A 20,732-nucleotide genomic window follows, 5' to 3' on the forward strand; every position below is an offset into this window, starting at 1 on the left:
CCATGGCACATGTATACCTATGTAACAAAGTTGCACAGTCTGCACATGTGCCCCAGAACTGAAAGCATAATTTAAAAAAAAAATTAAATAATTACAGATACTGGCTAAGCTGCAGAGAAAGGGGAACACTTATAAATGGTTGGTGGAAATGCAACCTAGCTCAGTTACTGTGAAAAGCAGTTTGGAGACTTCTCAAAGAACTGAAAACAGGTCCACTATTTGACCCAGAAATACCATTAACTGGGTTTATACCCAAGGGAAAGTAAACTATTCTACCAAAAAGTCACATACATCTACATGTTAATTGAGTCACCATTTATAGCAGAGACATGGAATCAACCATGGAATTGGAGACACGCCAATCAACGGTGGATTGAATAAAGAAAATACAGCACATATACCCCGTGAAATACTACACAGCCATAAAAACTAATGGAATTGTGCCCTTTGCAGCAACATGGATGCAGCTGGAGGCCATTATCTGAATTAAATTAATGCAGGAAAAGAAAACCAAATACTACATGTTCTCATTTATAAGTGAAAGCCAAACACTGGGAACTCAAGGAAATAAAGACGGTAACAATAGGTCAGGTGCGGTGGCTCACATCTGTAATCCCAGCACTTTGGGAGGCCGAGGCAGGCGGATCACGAGGTCAGAAGATTGAGACCATCCTAGCTAACACGGTGAAATCCCGTCTCTACTAAAAATGCAAAAATTTAGCCCGGCCTGGTGGCGGGCGCCTGTACAGCTACTCGGGAGGCTGAGGCAGGAGAATGGCGTGAACCCAGGAGGCGGAGCTTGCAGTGAGCTGAGATCGCGCCATTGCACTCCAGCCTGGGCGACGGAGCAAGACTCCGTCTCAAAAAAAAAAGAAAAAAAGATGGTAACAATAGACGCTGGGGACTAATAGAGGGGACAGGGGGAGGGAAGGGTTGAAAAACTAACTTTCGGGTACTAGGCTCAATATGTAGGTGATAGAATCATCTGCACCTCAAACCTCAGCATCACACAATATACCCATATAACAAACCTGCATATGTAACACCCTTAATCTAAAATGAAAGTTGAAAATAAATAAACAAGTGAGCATAATACCTAAATGAATTTTTAAGAACCAAAAAAGCAAAAATATAAGATAAATGAAAGCGTTCATTGATTTTTAAATGCTCATTGAAGAAGCCATAATTTCTATAATATTATCATGTAACTCTAGTGGAATTTAAGATCGTATCACATCATGAATATATCATTTCTAAATTTTATTTGGTTGTATATATTGCAAAATAAAGATATTCATTTAATTTAAAGAGTCTCATAAATGCAGGAAATTGTCTTGATTTTGTTTTTTATTTCATTGTCTATATAAATTTCATAATATAAGCAAACAAATTCCATGTTTAAAATGAAAGCATTCATATGATACTCAATTGCTATATACTTAGAGTCATCAGGCCGGTTCCTAATGATTTGACAGTCTGTCAAAAAAAAAAAAATGAAAATAGTCATTAGAACATTCCCTTTCCTTTCAGACTTAGATTGTAACAATTATACTGTCATGAAAGTAAGTCATTCAATCCCAGAAGACAACATGCATGCATAATTTAAAATAGTAGGCCATAGTACGTTGTCTGGTCTAATTAGTGTCATAAATAGTGCACAACAATAACTGGATTTACAAGAAAAATTTTAAGCGATTAAAGAGATTTTAGGCATCACACAAATGATGAAAAAGAGGGTATTTTGAATCTGGACAGCTGCTAGAGATGTGAAAGAAAATGAGACATCGTGAGTGTATCAGATTTCACATATTAAGTGAGAGGCATAAAATACATTTTTGGTGAGCTGCACATTTGTCCATGCTTTTCTTTTCTTTTTCTTTTTCTTTCTTTCTTTTTTTTTTTTAAATTGAGACAGAGTCTCATTCTGTAACCCAGGCTGGAGTACAGTCGAGTGATCTTGGCTTACTGCAATCTCTGCCTCCCGAGTTCAAGCGATTCTTGTGCCCAGCCTCCTGAGTAGCTGAGACTACAGGTGCACACCACCATGCCTAGCTAATTTTTTGTATTTTTAGTAGAGACGGGGTTTCACCATGTTGGCCAGGCTGGTCTCAAACTCCTGACCTCAGGTGATCCGCCCACCTTGGCCTCCCAAAGTGCTGGGATTACAGGTGTGAGCCACCACGCCCAGCCTGTCCATGCATTTTCAAACCAAGGTTCATTTAATTATGCATAGTGTCTACACTGTAAGTATTTGAGACTTCAACTAAAAATCCTATCTTTTAAAAAATATGGGGTAAGAGGGAGAACAGTAAGCACAATGAATGGCCTATTCAACTTCTCTTCAACTTCATTTTAGATACTGTATATATTGTTTGAAGATATTATTCCTTTCTAGTGTTGGTTTTAATAAAAAGTGCTTAACTGTGTACATTGAGATCAATAATGTTTTATTTATAAAAATTAGTCATCTCTACTACAGATTCTTGCTCTCTGGCATGTAAGAATGATTTCAGGACCTTCATCGGGCCAGTTGTGATGAACTTCAGAGCCATTATTTTTCATCTAACATTTTAAAAATTGTTATTAGTGGTTGAGTGCAGTGGCACAGGCCTGTAATCCCAGCACTTTGGGAGGCCGAGGCGGGTGGATCACGAGGTCAGCAAATCGAGACCATCCTGGCCAACATGGTGAAACCCCGTCTCTACTAAAATACAAAAAATTAGTCAGGCATGGTTGTGGGCCCCTGTAGTCCCAGACACTTGGAAGGCTGAGGCAGGGAATCACTTGAACCCAGGAGGCAGAGATTGTAATGAGTCGAGATTGCACAATTGCACTCCAGCCTTGTGACAGAGTGAGGCTCCGTCTCAAAAACCAAAAATGTTATTAGCATTATATTAATGCATTTATGTATTTATTTAAATATTTCATTGGTAGTAGAATTACCCATTTTGTTCCTCTTAATATAGTATTTTGTAGCAACATTACATCAATGACTAAAATAGGTTTTGGAAAGAATTAGCATTCTGCTGAGGTAGCCTTGACTGCAGACTGAGAATGATAAGGTATATAAAATTAGTACTAAATGCCTTCCTAGGGTCAAAATAATGACAGATGTTAAAAATGCATGCCAGTATAACATTCTCAGATTAATTTCCAGAAAATTAAGTAAACACTATGGCAGCATATAAATCTTTGGAACTGTTCTTATTTACCTTTCATCTGTCATTGCTAACGTCTCCAAATTGACATGACTTGCCATGGTCTCTGAATTGTATAAATGTGCTTTGGCTTGAATGAGCATAGGAAATCCCCACCAAGTTGCAAGTTAGGGAAATGTGTCAAAATATTTCATAAGTAAAAGACTATGAAAGCTGCTCCACTGAGGGATCCTAATGGACCTCAGGCCGACCTCCTTCCCAGTAAAATGGCCAGAACAGTGTGCACAGAGGACTTCAAGGGTTCTGAAGTGCCTGCAGTATATCTAGGGGTATCTGGCTTCCTTTTGTATGGAGAAGTGTCATTTTGCATTATGGGATGAGTAAATCGAGCCTCTCCATAGTTTGGATCAGCCTATCTGAAGTAATCAGTGTCCCTATGCTGTGAGTACATAAAGATGATCAGTGCAGCCCAGCTATTCCACTGTGCCTCAACCTGCCATTCTGTTCAGAGCAGAGTCTCTCTAGAAGCCTGTCTGGCTGTCACTAGCTAGGCCCATTGGGAGATGTCCATGAAGCATGACACCCACATCTTCTCCCAGTTGAAGTGCATCCAAATGGAGGCCATCTTCGAGGTCAAGGGTCGTCAACTCCCTGGGTGGCAAACCTGTACACACAGCAGTAGGTGAGCAGGAACAAGGGGGCAATCCCGCCTGAACTCTGCCTCCTGTCAGATTGGAGGTGGAATTACATTCTCATAGGAGCATGAGCCCCATTGTGAACTGTGCATGCGAGGGACCTAGGTTGTGTGCTCCTCATGAGAATCTAATGCCTGATGATCTGAAGTGAAACAGTTTCATCCTGAAACCATCCTCCACCCTGAAACCATCCTCCACCCCATTCATGGAAAAATTGTCTCTCACGAAACTGGTCCCTGGTGACAAAAAGGTTGGGGATCAGCGGTCTAGATGACATCAAAGTGAGCAATTTCTTTGTTTCCACTGTTTCAGCAAAAGCCCTCTGACTTGTGGATGCTTCCAAAGAGCCTTCACTTTGTCAAGGATCATCTTCCCTTCCCTTTCCCCACATGGCCTCTACTCCTGCTCTGCAAATCCTATCTGTGATGCTCCAGGACCTGGGAAGATGGGAGAGGGAGCCCCAGGAGACACCCCCGCACTATCCAAGTCCAAGGACATCCGACCTTTGTGGAACACTAAGACTGTGAAAGAGAAACAACACTGCAGTGAGGACCGCTGATTCAAAGTGAGAAATGAAGAACTTTAAACAATTCTAATTTCGTAAAAGATGTGAGAACACACATTACCATAAAATAGTTATAGAGGCTGCAATGAGGAAAGACTCATCAGAGACTAGGAATCAACTCTTGGAAATTAAAATAAGGTTGTCAGGTAACTACCCATGAAGCTGAATTCCACACTAGTCAGCTTGAAAAAAAAAATTAAAAAAACAAACAAAAAAAAACAGTACAGGACATTTCACAGAATACAAAATAAAAATGCAAAGAGATAATATGAAACTAACTGTAAGAGAAATGGAGGCTAGATCCAGATGGTCCAATAAATATCTAATACAGGTTTTTGAAGGACAGACCTGTGACAGCTTGAAAAGCCTCTCTTCTCCAATAATTAAAACGTAAGTCCTGGAATTCAGTCTCACTGGACTAACTTGAATTGCAACCCTATCCTTGAAGCAATTACTGTACCAGAGATATGGAGGAAAAAAAAAGTGATATATTCATTTTCAAATGTTAAGATGGCTTAAAGACACAACAAAAATGTAACAATTTATGGATCTGAATGAAAATGTTATCAGTCTTGCCTATGTAAATATAAAGGTATAGTTTACATAAGATGAGAGAAAGAAGTATGTAAGATATGTGTAGAGAATAGGTCTCTTAAATGGAAGCTTCAAGTGATGTTTAAAATTGTCAAAAAAAAAAAAAAAGAAAACCATCGATGTACATTATTTAAAGGTACTATAATATTAACTGAAGAATTAAAATAACTTTCCTGAATTTAAGAAGAGGGACTGTCAAGCTAAATCCCTCCTTTTATGTAGAAGAGAATCAACAGTTAGTACCTAAAGCTGATAAGCATATTATTTACAATTACGGTAGGGAACACCAGCAGAATTTAAAAGAGAAATTACTACAAGTTCTCTCTGAAGAGTTGGATTTGGTTTCAAAAGGGATTGAGGGGACTCGATTAGCTTTTATTTCATACCCTTCTCTATCTTTTAAAAAACAATTTGCATGTAGTCAGCCCTCTGTATCTGTGGGCTCCACATCCGCGGATTCAATCAACTGTGGAGAGAAAATACTCAGAGGGAAAAACAATTGCATCTGTACCGAACACGGACCAACGTTTTTCCTTCTTGTTATTTCCTAAACGACACAGCATAACAACTATTTACATAGCATTTACATCGTATTAGGTATTGTAAGTAATCTAGAGAGAATTTAAAGTATAAAAAGGATGTGCATGGGTTATATGCAAATACTACACCATTTTCTGTATCAGGGACTTGAGCATCCCAGGATTTTGGTGTCCCTAGGTGTCCTGGAACCAGTCCTCCATGGATACACAGGGTGAATTGTATTATTTTGTGATAAAGATGTGTGCTTAAATACATGAGTAAAATATCTAAATTATAAAACTAGAAAACATTACTTTAGATTATCTTAGAAGAGTATCTGTAAACATTTAAATGATATTACTATGTATACATGTAAAACGTTTCTTGTGTGAGCTTGGGAAATATACCTATTTTTGCACTTGTAAGAACTGTTAAGAGTTGGAAAATAGTTTTCTGTTCTGGCAGTTGACAGTTTCTTTCTGTAAAGGGCCAGACAGTAAATATTCAGGGCTTTGTAGGTCATGAGGAACAATTAAGGGCATTATATATGTACATATGTAACAAGGGGAAAAAATCCCATGATTTATATTGTATTGTCAAAATTTAGAATATGATAAAAATTGACTATGATTTTGTCATAATACAAATTTACTAATGAGAAGAACCAAAACTTTTTTTGAGGGGAGAGGTGATAATGTTTTGCTTAGTTGGGGTTCAAAGTGAGTGTTCCCTCTTGTCAAATCAGTTGCAAACATTCATCTGTAAAGACAGACTCATCTGTGGGCCATTAAAAAAAACACAGGTGGTGGATGGGATTTTGTTCATGGGCTACATGCAGTTCACTGACTGCCGCTCTATTTAGTCTGCTGCCATTTAGCGGGAATTCAGACTTAGGCTTCTCAGCTATCTATGGTGAATCACCAGGTTTCTTCCCAGATTGTTGCAGAATCAATACCCTGTTAAACAAAATACAAACTGAGTTATTATAAAAATGAAATTAAAAAAACAGACATACAAAATACTGACCCCAATATTTAATTATTGGAATCAATAAACAAAATTATGCTGCTAAATTACTACGAAAGTTTCTGAATACTTAACGTTTTCAACTTCCATATTTATATAGTGGCAAAAAGATAATAAAGAGCTTTGCAGCCTGATCTCAAATAGTTCATTCATCATTTTGGACTTTTAAAAAATATATGTTTCTACCTGCAGTGTAGTATAATTACCAACTTCTACAGCATTGCCAAAACTTGGAATGTGCTTTTCCGCGTCATTAGTGACTTCTGACTCCTCCGATTGGAACCCACATGTGTTTGTTTCCTTTGCAGGCCTAATTGGCAACACTATAGACACCCTAGAGAAATTGAGGAAAGGTGGATAAAGCAACTGAATGCTTTCTTCAGGACCCTTTAGTCTATTTCCTTCGTGACTTCGTTCATTTGGAGGACAACCTTAGAATGAGCATTAATTACCCGATTGAGTCATCAACTAACTTCCAAGAGACAAACTATAATTTACTGAATTTATTACCCAGTATTTTATGCCAATTGTCTTGCAGTATTTTGCTGTCATAAGATGCATTTATTACTGATGATTTCCATCTACTAAGTCGTAAGTCAAACCACCATTCCATTTTGTCACACTTCTGTATTTCATATTTAGCCAACTTAGAGTTTGATGGAATAGAAATACACTCTGTCTAAATTACTCAATTACTGTATTCAAAAGTTTCCACAAATGATGTAGGTACTATGAGAATATTTATGTAAATTCACATTTCCCAGCCATGCTCATCTGACTATGTTAGTTTAAAACGCAAGAGTTAAAATTTTCATTTTGCGGTGATACTATTCCCAAGTGCATTATGTTCATTGCATTGAAGAAACATCTATTACATCTTAAAACACACTTGCCATCATTTTCTTTCTTTGTAAGAATAAAAACACTTCAGAGCTACAGCAGACTCTCAATTAACCTAAGAAAAAGATGGAAAAAAAAAGCCTTGCTTCCTTTCTCTGTCTCTGTCAGGCTGCAGGAGGACTACATTCTTGAGTGGGAAATGAAAGATTTACGACATTTTCGAGACTACAATTTTTAATGAGATGCACATTCCTTTTCTCATGTAAGCCTCGCCTCAGGGGGTCTGGGAGCAGAGAGGGAAGCGTTTTTTGTCTGCGTCTCCTGATGGTCCTCACTGGATAAGTTTTGTGGAGTGTTCTTCTGTTTAAGAATTATCTTCTTTCATATTGTTTTCCCCATTAAACACATATCCTATGGCATATTTGTTTTGTGCCGTACAAAGGAGATGAAAACGCTAAGGCCTGTTTATGGCACCTGTTTACCTAAGTATCTGGAATCTATAGTGAACGGTTTTCTCCAAATTATTTGTACGTTTCTATTCTTTAAAGTGCAAGTTAATTTTAAAACAGTATTCTGATGTGTAACTTCCAAGATCCTAATTTCTCTCCTACATATTGCTACTAATGGCCTGACATAAAATGAAATATACTTCATAAACTTCTCTTTACTTCAGTCACATTAAACCTAAACTGTGTAAAATTGATCCTTCTTGAATACAGAGTTGGAGCTCAACCATTGTTGTATGTTCTCATGTCACTGTCAGAAAAACAAAAAGGTGCTTTTAAGATCAAAGAAAAACATAAACCCAGAATACACAGTCATGGTTTAAAAACATAGTTTTAGAAATGTACATTTTGATCTTAAAAGATCAATGAAGGAAAGGGTTTGTGTACTAGACTCTGCCACAAATGAGTACCTACACTTTGCATGTGACATGCTGAACATAACCATATCAACACTAGTGAATGAACGTCAGGGCACGCCACAAACAGCAGCTCATTCTGATTAACTGGTTCATATGCTGTTTTCAGTCTTCCTCTTGGGAGAAAAGTATCTCATATCAACAAAGTTGATGGTTCTACAACTAATGTAATTCCAAGCCACTGTACATAGCCTAACATAGCAACTATGAGGCATTAAAGCATTTTTCTTATAGAATATTAGGACTCATAAATACACTTCTAAATCCGCTTCAAAATACTTTGAGTTCTCATCAACATTGACACCAAATTATCCTGGGTATCCACATTATAAAGAAGCAGATGAGAATAATCTCATGTTTTTGCAATAAAACGATGCTATGTAGCTCATACTCCATAAAATTTTCAAAAATAAAAATTTTGGCTCCATAGCCTTCATTTCAAGCATCTTCTGAATGTGTGCCATTTCTGCAATCAGGGAGATGGCGGCTGGATGGCAGTCTGAAGGTGCTGATTAGAGGTGTTCAGGGATGAACCCAATCAAACCAGTTAAGGGCAGGGACCTGCCAGTTCCGGGGAGTTTCACACCGAATGGAAAATATTGAGCAATCAGAATCTCAAGCAGTGGCCAATGACACAGAAAACTCATAAACACTCTAAAATAAAAATGTTGCAGGAATGCCACCTAAATTTTTAAAAGTCTTTAACAACAATTATAATAGCTAATATAGATTAAGTGCTTACTATGTGCCAGGGACTCTTCTAAACATCTGTACATCATTTGAGTCTTACAGCATTTCTGTAAGTATAATATTATCCCCATTTTTAAATGGGGAAATAAAAACACAAAAAAGTCAATAGCTTGCCCAAGATTACACAGCACATAAATTCTGTAAATAAGATTTTAACTCTGATAGTTTGGTCTACAGCCTGGGCTCTTAACCACTAGGTATAATAGTAAGCAAACATTTGTGAAAAAAACAGTCCTTATCTAAAACTATGAAAATTAATCTTAACATCATCACCACCACCATCATTTAAACATTGGATATGCTTGGGTTTAAAGCACAATTTAGTTCTGCTACTTATGAACTTCGTCATTATCATCATATTTCTTAACCTGTGTAAAATGGTACAACAGCTGTCTTTCAGGGTTATTGCGAGATTGTTATGAATGTACGTAAACCACGAACACAGCTTCCCGGCACATCGCAGGTGCTCCAAAAGGGGTATTTTTATTACAAGTATAAGGGGAGTGATACATGCACGCTGCATACATTAACTGCTTACCATATGATTAAGCAGATATAAGTCTGAATATGAATAAAAAATATAAATCCCACACCAAAACACGTCTCAATAAAACATTTCAAAAAATGTATTGGGTCATGAAAAAGAACTTCCTCGATGTAGTGTTTTACTGTTGTGTATCGCATACTTATAACTTAGGCCACAAGAAGAAGTCTTGGCTCAGACTTCACAGCCTCAGTTTTGAAAACAGGGTGTCCAGGGAAGGTGTTTGATACATGCTTGGGGCTGATGTTTATGCTGAGTTTTGATGATCATTCTCCCACATTAATAGGTTTGGCTAAAAATATTAATATGCAAGTAGCAGATGTGTAAAGCAACTCAAAATGTGTATATAGCATGAAACTCATCTATGCAAGACACAGACTTTGGTGGTAGAATCTCCAAAGCTTGAAAGTAGAGGCTATTTAACTACAAGGCAATGATCCCAATCTGCTGGTCCCTAACACCACCCCTTAAGGGTTCCCCCAACCTACAATCGCACCAAGCACTATTTGCAAATGAATCACAAGCTGCTATTCTGAGTAACAGACTACAAATTAACTCAGATGGATTGTTAAGATCATAGTACTGTGTGTGTGCGTGTGTGTCTGTGTGTGTGTTAGTGTGTGTGGATGTGTGTGTGTGTCTGTGTCTCTGTGTGTGTGTGTGTACAGAAGATTTTCTTTCTCTCAGCTAAGTGCCCAAGAATGTGACTGCTGAGTCATAGGCTAAGTGCATTTTTAATGATTTAAAATGTAGTAAACTTTATTTTTAGAGCAGTTTTAGAGCAAGTGCAGAGAGTACATACATACCCTCCCCCTCCACACATGCACAGCTTCCCCCACTACCAACGTCCTGAACCAGAGCAGAACATTTGTTAGAATCACGAACCTACTTGCACACACCATTATTACCCACAGTGTCTGTGGTATGTAGTAAGGTTCATTCTTGGTGGTCTACATTCTACGGGTTTTGACAAATGTATGAAGATATGTACCCACCGTTTTAGTGTCATCCAGCAATTTTCATTGCCCTAAACATCTTCTGTGTTCTGTCTCCTCATCCCTCCTTCCACCCCAATTCAAGGCATTCACTGATCTTTCTTCTGCCTTTTTCAGAAGATCACGTAGGTGCAATCACACAGTATGCAGCCTTTCCAGAGTGGCCTCTTTCACTCAGTAGTATTTATTCAGGATCCTCCATGTTTGCTATCCTTGACAGTTCGGTTCCTTTCGTTGAGGGATGCGAGTCCATGTCCTGCTGAAAGGCATCTTGCTTGCATCCAAGTTTGGGCAATTCTGAATAAAGCTGCTGTAGGCATCACGTGATGGTTTTCGTGCGGATGTAAGTTTTTAACGCATTTGGGTAACTATCAAAAAGTGCAATTGCTGAATCCTATGGTAAGAGGATGCTTAATTTTTAAAGAAACTGCCAAAGTGTCCTCCAAAGTGGCCATAGTGTGTTGCTTTCCCACCAGCGATGAAAGCGAGTTCCTGCTGCTCCTCAGCAGCGTTTGATGTGTCCATGTTGTAGATGTTAGCCATCTTAACAAGTGTGTAGTGATATTTCATTGCTGTTTTATCACAGTAGCTTTTCATCACGATATAGTATCTCAGTAAAAACACAGCAAAAGTATAATTATTTAATCATAAGGGGAAACTCAAAATTTTGTTGGAAAGAGGGACTCTCATATTCAAAGAGGTTAGGAATCACTATGTAAAAGGATCCTGATAAGAAAATTGTGCATTTCAAAGTACATGTGCAAAAATGTCCCCTTTTACTTTCTGGCCACACTCCATTCCTTTGCCTGAAACTCTGGTGCAGCCTCCCAGGTCAGGCTGCACCTCCTCTTTCTTCACGATTTTGCATTCGCTCAAAGCACGTAAGGAAAAATTTCTCTCTTTCTCTTTCTCAAGAGGAATCCTCTAAAACTGTGCTCCATGAGATCCTGATATTATGCAAGATGTCATTAAAGGTTCTATGAAACAAAGATTCCATCTGTTTAATGTAACTCATGACACTTCTCCCTCTCTCCATGCATGGAGATACACAATATGTAGCAGCTCATTAAAGGGTTTGAGAAGCATTAGAATTAAAACTATTAATAAAGCAGCATTCCAAACTATTTATATTCACATGTCCGGGGCCCCATGGGTGGAGGAGAGAGATTCATCAGAATTTTTTTCTTTTGTTTTCTTTATTTTTGAGATGGAGTCTCGCTCCGTGGCCCAGGCTGGAGTGCAGTGGCCGGATCTCAGCTCACTGCAAGCTCCGCCTCCCGGGTTCCCGCCATTCTCCTGCCTCAGCCTCCCGAGTAGCTGGGACTACAGGTACCCGCCACCTCGCCCGGCTAATGTTTTGTATTTTTTAGTATGGACGGGATTTCACCGTGGTCTTGATTTCCTGACCTCATGATCTGCCCCCCTCGGCCTCCCAAAGTGCTGGGATTACAGGTGTGAGCCACTGCCCCCGGCCCAGAGATTTTTTTCAGGCAGCACCGTTAATTACCTAGAAAACATCGTGGTTAGAAGTCCTGTGTCTAAGACTATCCTTTCTGAAACAAGGGAGTAATTTCTACTTTAAAGATTTTTTAAAAGGTGAGAGTGTCTGGGCACAGTGGCTCAGGCTTTTAATCCCAACACTTTGGGAGGCTGAAGTGGGCAGATCACCTGAGGTCAGTTCAAGACCAACTTGGCCAACATGGTGAAACCCCGTCTCTACTAAAAATACAAAAAACTAGCCGGGCGCGGTAGCGGGCGCCTGTAGTCCCAGCTACTTGGGAGGCTGAGGCGGGAGAATGGCGTGAACCCGGGGGGCGGAGCTTGCAGTGAGCCGAGATCGCGCCACTGCACTCCAGCCTGGGCGACACAGTGAGACTCCGTCCCAAAAAAAAAAAAAAAAAAATACAAAAATTAGCTGGGCATGGTGGTGGGCATCTGTAATCCCAGCTGCTTGGGAGACTGAGGTGGGATAATCACTTGAACCCAGGAGGCGGAGGTTGCAGGGAGCTGAGATCACACTATTGCACTCCAGCCTGGGCAGTAGAACAAGACTCTGTCTCAAAAAAATAAACAAATAAAAGTGTGAGATAAAATATAGTGGAGATACGGATAAAGAAGTCAGAGGAGTATGCAGGACATCACCCTTCCTTAGATCATCAGTAAAAGTCTGCAAGACAAGGAAAGTGGATGGTACTGGATTTCCTATATAAAACAGTGATGGACAGACCAGCACACAAGGTGGCCACATGGACAAGGGATAGTCTGCATGGACAAGGCACAGAAGGCCATTGTGGGCCCTGGGTTCCTGTCAATGAGATCACTCAGCTCTCCCTACCAGCCAGAATTCTGCCCACTCGAGTTAACCCAAGAAGCTCAACTCCAGATACCTGAAACCCTTTAGAACATCCTATGATAAGATGTAAACAGTGTTCCCTCTCATTTGTGATGGCTTAAACTAACTATACATTCATCACCTATAATGATAAATTCATCAGCTTTTTCCACTTAAACTTGGCCAGGCCACATAGAATCTTTGATCTTGAACCATACTTTTCTCCAAACAGAGACTGATAAATGACTTTTTTTGATAGTTAGAACTGAACCTTTATTCATTGTTTCAGTATCTTCGCTCTTTATGCTCCTTTATAAAAAACTATAAGAAAAATAGACATCTTCACTAAATAGAATTCTTTAAAAATTGCCTTTTATGATATTTGCTAATTTTATTTGCTTATAATAGATGATGCTCAACACAAGGCCAACTGTTGATGGTGTGTTATTACATAAAACTAAGCAAACTGTTTGGTCCATAGGGATGGGTCCACAGAATACCCCAGAATCAAGACAAGTGGGCTCTCAACACGCTGATTCCTAAGGCTGCCTTGGACCTATTAATCCTGAGGACCCGGGACACGGCCAAGGAATCTGAATGTTAATGGTCTCTGAACCACTGGGTTGGATCTTCATAGATAGCAAACCTGGCCCAAACAATTATTCAGAGTACAAAGAGAACACAAAAGAATGAAGAAAAAGTGTTGAACGTTTTCCATTTAGGGGCTGTAAGGGGCCTTAAAGGACCATTTAGCTCAACCCTATGTCTTTATAGTAGAGGAAAAATATGTTATTTAACCCAGATCACCAAGTTGAATCAGCTGACATTCTTTCCCATCTAAAATGTCATTAGTCTAGAAACTAAAGAAATGAAGAAAATCTGAAAGAATGAAAAAGGAAAGAAACATATATCTGGAAGAAGTCAACTAATCAGTTTCAGAGAAATGTTCTAATTGTTCAAGATGTACTCAACTTGAATCTGTGATCTTTTTTAAAGACTTATTTTTTTAACCCTTAAGATTTGCTTTTCAGTATTGGTGTTGCTTGAGACAATAGCAGCTCAATATTTGTGGTAATCTACATCATGAACAGGTACTCGCTTGGGCAGCAAATTACAGAATGAGTAATCATTTTCTAATTTCAAGGTTCCTATTCTTTTAGTCATTTAAAATTCAGACTTCAAGCCAATCTATGAATGCCAGGTTTCTGTTAATTACAAACAATTCATCTTAATTAGCCTGAAAGACTGTTCTAACAAGAAATAAATTATTGAGCACAAAAAGCAAGTTTTGTGACATGTTTAATGTTCATTTCAAATACCTTTCAAAACAAATAGCAGTTGAGAACATGGAAGGTTAAAAAGATAACCTTTGTTGCTGGATTGATTTCAGATCTTCCCTGGCTGCTTGCAGGTGTAGCACTGTTTACTTGTAAATCTACTGTAACAGATCACAATCATTATAATCACGATGGTAATCAATGTTCATTAAAGATACAATGAAAATCCCATGATTAAAGGCCATTTGTTTCATCACAATAAGATCATTTATTTATTATTGGGTAAATGGTTACAAATTGCACATGGTTGGGGCAGTCGAAACAGGGAATATGAGTTTGGAGATTGAGGTGGTGAGTGGCTTTTACTTGGTGAAATTCTGACAATTCAAGGAGAAGACTGCGTGTGGCCCATGAAAGAAAGTCAGGCTGTGCTTTTACTCACCGCACAATTCTACACTGTGATCTGATGGTCATTATTCCTCCCAACTCGGCTCTTCATTTTTCTAAATCAGACAACGCTGAACATATCCTGGTGCTATAAATGGTTGTTTTTTTTTTGTTTTTTTTTTTTTTTGAGACGGAGTCTCGCTCTGTCGCCCAGGCTGGAGCGCAGTGGCCGGATCTCAGCTCCCTGCAAGCTCCGCCTCTCGGGTTCCCGCCATTCTCCTGCCTCGGCCTCCCGAGTAGCTGGGACCACAGGCGCCCGCCATCTCGCTCGGCTAGTTTTTTGTATTTTTTAGTAGAGACGGGGTTTCACTGTGTTCGCCAGGATGGTCTCGATCTCCTGACCTCGTGATCCACCCATCTCGGCCTCCCAAAGTGCTGGGATTACAGGCTTGAGCCACTGGGCCCGGCCATAAATGGTTTTAAACAGCATGCAAGTTGCACCTTTATTTAATTCCATTAGCACGCTTAGCTAGTCTAGTTGAAGACATTATATGGGCTTCTTCTCTTTATTTTTGTTTTCGTTTCAAAACCAAAGCAAACATCTCAGGTCAATTCAAAAGGAATGAGCAGGAAACCCTCACCAAGATGGAAAGTACTAACATTTCATGTGAAAATAAGTTTTTTCCCTGAATTATGCTCCCTGTTTAACCGTCTAACTCAGATTAACACTGTCATACTTGACAGCCACCAGCAAGATTCATCTACCCCTGCCGTTCAAATTCCAAACAGTCAGTACACACAATTTTTTAAGACAAATTCAACTGTTCTAATGTAAAGCGGTTTGGGGCTCATGTCCAGGCCAAACACACCGGCTAGAGAAACCTCTTTGCTGTGCGACAAAGGTTGTGGCTGTCATTCAGAGTTGTTCTTAGAGGCTGGCCAGTCAGACACGGTGAGTCAGATGGCCCCAAGGAAAGAGAAAGAAGACGCCACCCACCCACTCTGCGAAGGTTCCACTGGAAAGGTTCCATATGATCTGGCTGTCACTGCCCTTGAATTAGGGCTATGGGAGCACTTCGCCCTACAATTCACAGAGCAGGAAAGGGTCCTCCTGTTTCCTTGTGTACAGAGGGTGCACATTTCCCAAAACTCTCCTACTTGGAAGATGGACAATTGCCCAGGAATGCTAAATATAGCCAGCAAATTTTGTCCCCAAGAAATCAGAGTGATCTCTGAGGTCAGGCAAGAATGCAATAGCAGTTTAGAATTGGGTGGGGTAGAAAATTAAAATTAGTCATGAGGAAACATGCTAAAAACTTTTGCCTTCTCTGACTTCCAATCCCACGAAGCTGACTTCATGTTGCTAAATATTCTGATTACAAGTGAAAACTCAGTTAGACATATGAAAATTCTGTTTATGAAAACCAGAATCTAGAAAGAATACATTTTTCCCCAAGACACTAAACTTATGAGGCCTCGAGTTTATTACTCAGTCCTTAGTTCCTATTTGAGGTTCGCATTTCGAGCCCTCAACGAGAGCTAAGAGGTTATGCCCTGATTAAGAATCAGTCAGAATTGGAGTTTTACTCAATGATATACTTAACTCTTTACTTAACCTGACTTAGCACAATTAATTATATAAGTCGCAATTTCCTACTCCTTAAAATGAAAGTAATAGTAATATCTGTGCCATGAAAATAGTAATAGAATTAAATGATATGATGTATGGATGCCTCCTATATGGCACATGCTTAAAAATCAATGAAAGCTACTTACAACTAAAAAAAAAAAAATAGAGCCAGGCACAGTGGCTCATGCCTGTAATTCAAGCACTTTGGAAGACCAAGATGGAAGCCTTGCTGGAGGCCAGGGTTTCAGTGAGCTACGATCTCACTGCTACACTCCAAAGATTTCTTTTTAGACTAGGGGTTAATAATTAATTTCATCATTATTGCTTGCTTTATTTGATGTAACCACACACAGAAACTGTAAAACAGAAAAGAGAAGATGTTCTTAGGCACACAAACCAATGGAACAGAACAGATAACTCAGAAATAAGACTGCACATCTACAACCATCTGATCTCTGACAAACCTGACGAAAAGAGCGATGGGGAAAGGGCTCCCTACATAGGTGCTGGGAGAGCTGGCTAGCCATATGCAGAAAATCGAAACTGGACCCCTTCCTTACAACACACACAAAAATTAACTCAAGATTAATTAAAGACTTAAATGTAAAACCCAAACAATAAAAACCCTAGAATAAAATCTAGGCAATATCCTTCAGGACATAGGCATGGGCAAAGACTTCATGAAGAAATACCAAAAGCAGTTGCAACAAAACCAAAAATTGACAAACGGGATCTAATTAAACTAAAAAGCTTCTGCACAGCTTTTTAGTTTAGTTTTAGTTTTAGTTTAGTTTAGTTTTTGCACAGCAAAAGAAACTGTCATCAGAGTGAAGAGACAACCTACAGAATGGGAGACAATTTTTGCAATCTATCCATCTGACAAAGGTCTAATATCGAGAGTCTACAAGGAATTTAAACAACTTTACAAGAAAAAATAAAATAACCCCATTAAAAAGTGGGCAAGGGATGTGAACAGACAATTCTCAATAGAAGGCGTACATGCGGCCCACAAACATGAAAAAAAAGCTCAACATCACTGATCATCAGAGAAAAACCACAATGAGATAACATCTCACACCAGTCAGAATGAGAGGCATTATTATTAAAAAGTCAAAAACCAACAGATTCTGGCAAGGTTGTGGAGAAAAAGGGATGCCTTTACACTGTAAATGGGAGTGCAAATATTTCAACCGTTGTGGAAGACAGTGTGGTGATTCCTCAAAGACCTGGAGGCAGAAATACCATTTGACTCAGCAATTCTATCACTGGATATATACTCAAATGGATATAAATCATTCTATTATAAAGATACATGCACATGTATGTTCATTGCAGGACTATTCACAATAGCAAAGACATGGAATCAACCTGAATGTCTATCAGTGATAGATAAGATAAAGAAAATGTGGTACATATACACCATGGAATACTATGCAGCCATACAAAAGGATGAGGTTGTGTCCTTTGCAGGGACATGGATGGAGATGGAAGCATTATCCTCAGCAAACTAATGTAGGAACAGAAAACCAAACACCACATGCAGTCATTCATAAGTGGGAGCTGAATGATGAGAACACATGGACACACTGGGGGGAAGGACCCACACTGGGGCCTGTGGAGGGGTGCAGGGAGAGGGAGAGCATCAGGAAGAATAGCTGATGGATGCTGGGCTTAATATCTAGGAGATGGGATGATCTGTGCAGCAAACCACCATGACACATGTTTACCCATGTAAAAAACCTGCACATCCTACAGGTGTACCCCTGAAATTAAAATAAAAGTTGAAGAAAAAAAGAGAGATGTTCCCAATTGCAAGACCCTAACAACTTCTGTTAGCATTTTCGTATAATTTTCCCAGCATTTTTTCCTGGTTGCTTTTTTACATTCTTTCTCTCTCTCATATATATATATATATGTGCGTGTGTGTGTGTGTGTGTGTGTGTGTCTCATATATATGTGTATATATATACACATATACATACATATATATGAGCCCATTTATATGTAAAACCTATGTATGTCCATATTTAGAGATATATATGCGCTGTCTTTCCAACATTTCTTATAGCTTTAATCGTGAAATAAATCAATGTCATAATAAATTTTGGCCCTAATTATCTGCCATTGTTTATCTGTCCTCATTCAAAGTCAATTAGAAAAAGAGAGAAAATTATTAAGTATTTATCAAGTTAAAGCTCCTTAATATTAAAAAGATTAATATAAGAGAAGATATGAGGATCTCAGCCTAAATCTTAACTGGCATGAAAAAACAATGACTCTATCCAGATGGTCCTTTGTTTCATTTAACACAACACACACAGGTAGGATGTTCTCTTCCTTCTTCCTTCCCTCTCAACAGAAGCATGTGGCAGTCTACGCTGCACATTGCTGAGTTATCTTTAACTTAGGTTTTTCTACGAGAAGAAATATATGTGACTGCATGCAATAAAAGTACCCGCAGAGATTTAGTTTAGCCTTGAGACAAAAACTCATAATGGCTAATTTAAAGCACAAAGGTGAGGCCACTTTGCTGGAATGAATTTAGAGTTGAAACAATTGTAAAGCATCAGTCTTGTAGTCTGGATTCTCAGGGTTGTTGCTACTTTCTGTTTGATTTGGACTCACCATGATGTAACTCTGGCACTGCTAAGACCATGCCTGTTCATTTGAGGCCACATATAATCAACCAAATACACATTGTGTCCTTCTTTTGATCTAGTCACCTGTGATACAACAATAAACAGGACCAGTCTCTGACCTCAAAGAATTCATCCACTCATTCTACTGAGCTGATGTGTGCCAAGTTTGAGTTACAATTAGCTTAGAACAGTAGCAACCACAGATACTTCTCGGGTGTCAGGCTGATTCCCCATCTTCTAAAATGCACTACATTTCTTGAATAAATCGGTCACCCAAGGCAGGTATGTGCCTCTTCACTCATCTAATTCAATTCATCCATCCATGACTTTAGAATTGTTCAAAAATTGCCCACCTTGCTAATACCTGCAAATATTGATACTTCCCTGTTTTATTTTAGATCACATGGTGTCTTTTCCCTAAACGTATGCGGCATCTTTGTTAAATAGCAGACTCCCAATCTGGGAAGCAATTGAAATCATAAACTTAGTGAAAGTACCACATATATATATACACACACACACACACACATATATGGGAATAATAACATTGGTGATTTCCACAAGGAATTTTTGTGAGAATTGAATGGAAAATGTTATAGATATATGTAATTTTTAAATTAATCTTAGCCCACATCACATAAAAATAGTAGTAGCAGATATTATCTTCATCATCATCAAGAAAATAGAACCATTTCAGCCCCTTTGGAAAATAATTTGGCATTTCCTCAAAATGTTGTACATAAAACTACCATATCACCAAGCAATTCCACTCCTAAGTATCTATCCAAGAGAAAAGAAGCATATATCTACATAAAGACTTGCACGTCAATGTTTTCAGCAGCATTATTCCTAAAAGCCAGGACCTGAGAACAACCTGACCACCCGCCAGCTGGTGAATGGATACAAATATGGTATATTCATACGGTGAAATCGCATTGACTAATAAGAAGGAATGAGGTGCCGGTACCTGCTACATCACAGAGGAACCTCAGAAACATTGCCCTAAGTGAAAGAAGGCAGACACAAGAGACCACAGACTGTGGATTCCACTTTTAATGATCAATACTAGATTAGTAGTTGCCTGGGGATTAAAGTGTGAAAAAGGATTAACTGTAAATAGGCAGTAGGGATTTTAGATGGGGCATGGAAAAATGCTCTGAGATCGATTTATGGCGATATTTCCACCATGCCACAGAGTTACAAAACAGTCACTGAATTGTATACCTGCAACGGCTGAACTTTCGTGATATGTAAAACAGACTTCAATAAAGTTCTTACCAGGAAGATAACAGAACCAAGGTCTAAGCACATCAATTATCCAGTTGCCTCCTTTATATCTTTCATATATTTAGAGAATCTGTGTCCACTAAAATCGCATTTATGCAGTTAAAGATGAGATTAAGAAATTGTGTTATCCAGTTGATAACCTGAACCTTAACAGTATAGGTAATGTAGGACTTAATGTGATTTTTAGATTCAGAATGATGTATTCATTTGTGAACTGTTTTCTGGATCACATAAAACTTTATTCCAAACATAAACTAGCACAAATGACACAATCCTTCTTCACCCAGATACACACACACACACACACACACACACAGAGCCATCAGTACGAGCAGAATTGGGCATAACCTTTCATTACGCGCATACCATCTTCTCCACGTGATCCTCCTGTCCAGTTAACAAGATGGCCCAAACCAAGTACCTCAAGTCCAGTGTCCCGAGAACTGTTTTCAGTGTTTGTGGTTGTGGACCTGTCTTTACTTGTTTCCAAATTATTCTAATTCTAATCCTCTCAGGTCTCATTTTGATCTTCCCAGCTCTGATCTCCCAACTCTGTGACCCCAATCTTGATC

General features: G+C 38.9%; 1 long non-coding RNA gene across 1 annotated transcript in view; it reads right to left on the minus strand.

The window, feature by feature from the left end:
- Positions 1–6,161: 6,161 nt before the first annotated feature.
- Positions 6,162–20,732, minus strand: part of LOC112625205 — a 148,261-nt gene continuing 133,690 nt past the window's right edge. The window contains exon 3 of the long non-coding RNA XR_003119543.1: positions 6,162–6,487. This is a non-coding gene — a long non-coding RNA (uncharacterized LOC112625205). The remainder of the gene's footprint in view (positions 6,488–20,732) is intronic.

Source organism: Theropithecus gelada, chromosome 5 (assembly GCF_003255815.1).
Source record: "Theropithecus gelada isolate Dixy chromosome 5, Tgel_1.0, whole genome shotgun sequence".
Lineage (NCBI taxonomy): Eukaryota > Metazoa > Chordata > Mammalia > Primates > Cercopithecidae > Theropithecus > Theropithecus gelada.